At 43.1% G+C, this 4943-nt stretch overlaps 2 pseudogenes; both read left to right on the top strand.

Moving 5' to 3' along the window:
- The first annotated feature begins 1881 nt into the window (after positions 1-1881).
- LOC118992107 (uncharacterized) lies at positions 1882-2013 on the top strand (annotated as a pseudogene).
- Positions 2014-2449: 436 nt separating this feature from the next.
- Positions 2450-3332, top strand: LOC118992073 (heterogeneous nuclear ribonucleoprotein A1-like; annotated as a pseudogene).
- The last annotated feature ends 1611 nt before the right edge of the window (positions 3333-4943 follow it).

Genomic DNA, 4943 nt, shown 5'->3' with positions numbered 1-4943 from the left:
TTGTTCCCTTATTTAATTCACTAATAATGACTGCCAGGTCAATCCTTGCGGCAAAATGGTAACATTTTCTTCCTTTCTACCTTCTTAATGAAATGTTTAATACAAACCGTATTTTGCTGTATATAACATGCACCCGCATTTTGTCCCAACTTTCAGGGGAAAAATCCTTCTAATTTGAAAATTCAAATGTTTATTTATATTTAGATGGTTTTTTTTTGTGTTTTATAGAAGAATTTTGGCATTTATTTTTGAACATATTATGGCACAAGAAATTTTATGGAATGAATAATAGAAAACACAAGAACAGATACTAGGTATTTCAGGTACTACTTCTTTATAATGCACAGCCTTATTTTCCTCTCAAAAATGTGAGCAATAAAGTGTGCATTGCACATGGCAAAATATGGGGTATATAACACTTTAAACAAAATAGGAGTATGAAAACGCATAGGTGTTCTTCCTACCAGTACTTCTCAAGGCATGCTGTCTTGAAATAAGCAGCCCCATTGCACATGGTTTCTAAGGGCACTTTGTTTGCCTCTGCTTTACATTATGGTGATTGACTCAACTTGGTCTCCCAATAAAGTTTTTGTTTCACGTCCTATTTTGAGGTCATCTCAGAATTGGAGAGCTGCCCATATGCTATCAGAGCTCTGTACCTTCTTCCCTACCTGCCTGAAGCCCCACTGCACTTAGGCCAGAACAGAAGCTGCAAGGCTGGCGGCTGGGCCAGTTCCGGAAGTGACGCACGACTTCAGGGGCCAGGAAGATGGCTGCCTCCAGAGCAGGAGAGGAAGGCACTCTCCACAGGTCAGTTCCCGGACAGGGCTGCTTGATTTCTCACTTTCACGGGCGCTTCCTCTCCATCTGCCCCTGGCCGCTGGTGCTGACCACGTTCGTGAAGCCAGGGTGTGGCTTCCCCGCTGCTGGACTCCTGGCAGAGAGAAGCCCCGGACCAGGGAGTGTGTGGCCCCGCTGTCCTGAGGCAGCCATTGGTGTTCCTGCTCACAGCTCAGCCAGCCATACTGGCCATCCTGGGCCCGGCTGACCCAGGCCCAGGTGCACACGCAGGGTCCTGAGGGCGCCTGTGGGAATCTTAGGCAGAAGGCCGTGCGGGAGGGAGGGGGAAAGGCCCAAGGTGGGGGGGTCTGCACCTCAGCCAGTCCCGGAGGTGCCCCGTTACCCAGCATCCTGCGGGGCGCGGAGGGCGGTCTGCTTCCCCGGGGCTCTCCTCGATGTGGGTAGAGGAGGAGAGGACTAAGGGGAAGAGGACTGTTGCTCTTTGTGATAACGGGAAGCTGACCATCCTTACCTGATGTGGTGCGTATTATCTTTCTTCACAAAGTGGAAAACTGCAGTGCAAAGAAAAATAAAAGCTCAGAAGAAAATGAAGGCGAACTGAAGAACAGTGGTTGCTGAGAGAAGCTGCTCAACTCCTGTATACAGTGTTTCGTTTCCTATGAGCACAGACTTTGAAAGTAAGTTTTAATGACGAGGTATTAGAAATTTGACCATTTAAAAATGTTAAGTTAAAAATGGTAAGATCTACTACTTAAAACATTAATACAGATGACCTTTGGAAACCAGATTATAGAACAGTGTGGTTTAATATTTCATGTTCTCATTGCATAATAAAAATAATTTTCAAATTATGTGCCTAATGGAAGCCTTCAGTGTATTGTGATTGGTACTTTTAAGGTAATACCTAAGAATACAGTCTATGTACATCTTAGTGAATAGTTGTTTTAAATCTCATCTTTATTATTTTTAGGTGTCAAAGGTGGTAAGAGTTTCAGTGATACGAGTGTTGGGGAAATATTTCAGAATACTTTGGGTCAGAGCAACTATTGAAGGAAGACTTATTGAAAAAGTGACCTTTTCATTGCTTCTCAACCTTTTGGCTGAGATCAAGAGTAGTATCTGTTATTATCAGCTTAATATCTGACACTTAATATTTGAGGCTCAGAAAATATGGAATATTTTTTCTCTGCTAGTAGTTTTGTGTAATCCTATGGGTAATTCACTTAGGTTTTGTTTTCCTACTTCTCCAGAAGTAGGCATCATTGTGCATACTGGAAGCAGAACTGTGTTTTAATGGCCCTGTTGCTCCTGATTAACTGTGCCATGCCGGGCATGCCAGGCAGTCATTCCCCAGCCCTTTTTTCAAAGGTGGGAATAACATGATTTTGTTTTTCCACTTTCGAGATGAAGACATTTGGATGTGGGCAGAACTTGGGAGTAGTAACAGATAAGATTTGCACATGTAGATGGTACGTCGAATCTGGGAAGCAAATAACAGAAGAGCTGAAGGGCAGCAGGCCAGAGTATTTCCGTCTTGAGTCTTCAATAACAGGCCTGGTGAATTTTTGTGAGTTAGTTAGGAACTGGGATGCTCTTGATAAATGTTTGCTGTTGATAAGAAAGATAATACGCACCACATCAGGTAAGGATGGTCAGCTTCCCGTTATCACAAAGAGCAATTAGAACACTCCCAGACTGTGTGGTGATAAGACATCCAAGCACCCAAGTGCTCCAGAGGCTTTGGCTTTGTCACATATGCCCCTGTGGAGGAGGTGGATGCAGCCATGAATGCAAGGCCACACAAAGTGGGTGGAAGAGCCGTGGAACCAAAGAGGGCTGTCTCAAGAGGAGATGCTCAAAGACTTGGGCCCACTTCATTGTGAAAAAGATTTTTGTAGGTGGAATTAAAGAAGTCACTGAAGGACATCACCTTAGAGATGACTTTGAACAGCGTGGGAAGGTTGAAGTGATTGAAGTTATGACTGACCGAGGCAGCAGCAAAAAGAGAGGCTTCGCTTTTGCAGCCTTTGATGACCATGACTCTGTAGACAACAGGGTCACTCAGAAGTAACATGCTGGAAGTGGCCACAACTGAGAAGGAAGGAAAGCCGTATGGAAGCAAGAGATGGCTAATGCTTCATCCAGCCAAAGAGGTCGAAGTGGTTCTGGAAACTTTGGAGGTGGTCGTGGAGGAAGCGTCGCTGGTCGAGGTGGCTTGGGTGGTGGTTGTGGTGGTGGATATGGTGGCAGGGGGGATGATTACAATGGATTTGGGAAGGATGGAAGCAGTTTTGGAGGTGGCAGAAGCTACAATGATTTTTGCAGTCACAACAATCAATCTTCAAATTTTGGACCTATGAAAGGAGGAAACTTTGGAGGCAGAAGCTCTGGCACTTATGGTGGTGGAGACCAATCCTTTGCCAAACCATGAAATCTAGGTGGCTGTGGTGGTTGCAGCAGTAGCTGTGGCAGTGGCAGAAGGTTTCAATTACAGCCAAAAACAAAGCTTAGCAGGAAAGGAGAGCCAGAGAAGTGCCAGGGTAGGTGCGGGTCACAACAGATTTGTGGACTCAGCCAAGCACAGTGGTGGCAGGGCCTAGTTGCTACAGAGAAGACATGTTTCAGACAATAGTCATGTGAATGGGCAAAAAAGACCAGGACTGTATTGTGGTGAATTGTATAACAGGTTGTTTGAGTTTCTGTTCTGTGGAAAGTATAAAGCATTCCAACAAAGGGTTTGTGATATAGTCCGTCTGTCCTCCCTCCCTCCCTCCCTCCCTCCCATGCTGTTGATTGCTCAACGTAGTCTCTTCATGGTGGTGAATATATGTGCCTTTAAAACCCAACACTCTCCTCCTGGTTACAGTGAATAGGAAATAATAAAATAGTAAACTCGCATTTGTTTAGTGTACTGTGGTTTACTCTGGAGACATGAAGATTTTGTGTTTTATTTCTTTGTAAATTTCACAAGTGCAGTATGAAGAGGGCTGCCTTTTTCTTCGGATTAGAAGCTTGTGATGCAGCACAAGCATATCTTCTCTGCTTTGGTGGATTCTCATACACCTAAGTTGGGATCAGCTTCCAGTGTTTTGTCCTTTGTGCCTTCACTGTTAGGAAGTCTCTCAGAGAGGTTATTCTGTAGTGTTCCACTTCCTCTGGAACCTTGTCACCCCTTCTTCACAGTTACTTTCCTCATTTCCATACGTAAACTCACTTTCATAAAGTTCCTGTGGCTGCTCCTCTAGAATCTTGAGCATTCATGTGGGGGGTGTTTCTCTATATCCTATTTCCATTTGATTTATATTTCACTTCCAGCATTACCAGTTATTGTTTCTTTCCTGCACTTTCATCTTTGTGGGCTAATTTTCTTTTGTGCGTATTTTTTCAGTTTATCGCGTGACTTTGCTTACCACTGTGAGACAAGTAGGCAGCACAAGTACATGCTTTGCTCTCCAAGTGAACTGAGTGACAAATGTGCAGTGACTCACCATCACACAGACTTTGAAGGACATGAAGCTGTTGGTCATTGGTTGTATGCTCAACTCTTATTGACATAGTGATTTCTTGACTGAGGAAGTAGCAGCAAAGTTGGTACTTTGTGTAGTTTCTCACAGATAATGTACAGTGGTGCTGAAGTCTGAACTGTGTTGCTGGGAAACTGGTGTTATTTAACAGAACCATGGTTACTAGAATCATGCACAATGAAAACCCTGGAAAGCAAAAATTGCCCAGATATGGAAACTTCTACATTGCAGTTGTTTGGGGTGTTCTTTGATACAAAACTTCAGGGAAGCATATATGAAGCATGTAGATTGTAAGAAAGAGAATAAACTTTTATGTCCAAAAGCTTGTTTTAAAAGGAGTTGACTTTTTAAAGAGCACATGTATTTTTAAATATATTTTATGGATTATGCTATTAGAGTTGTCTCAGGTGTTTTCTCCCCGTTATTTCCCTTCACACTCTACCTTCTTCCCTCCAGCATTCACCATGCTTTTATAAGTTTTAAAAATAAATTTTGAATATTAAGCCCATAACAGATGTATTACCTTATAATTGCTTCCATTCTTTGGGTTGTCTTTTTATTTTTGATAGTTTTCTTTGCTGTGGCAAAACTTTTTAGTTTGATGTAGTCCCATTTGTT

The sequence above is a fragment of the Sturnira hondurensis genome, unplaced genomic scaffold (genome assembly GCF_014824575.4).
Source record: "Sturnira hondurensis isolate 20B ecotype Veracruz unplaced genomic scaffold, ASM1482457v3 Scaffold0007865, whole genome shotgun sequence".
In the NCBI taxonomy this organism is placed as follows: Eukaryota; Metazoa; Chordata; class Mammalia; order Chiroptera; family Phyllostomidae; genus Sturnira; species Sturnira hondurensis.
The sequence above is the reverse complement of the archived record's forward strand: the minus strand, read 5'-3'. Positions and strand labels throughout refer to the sequence as shown.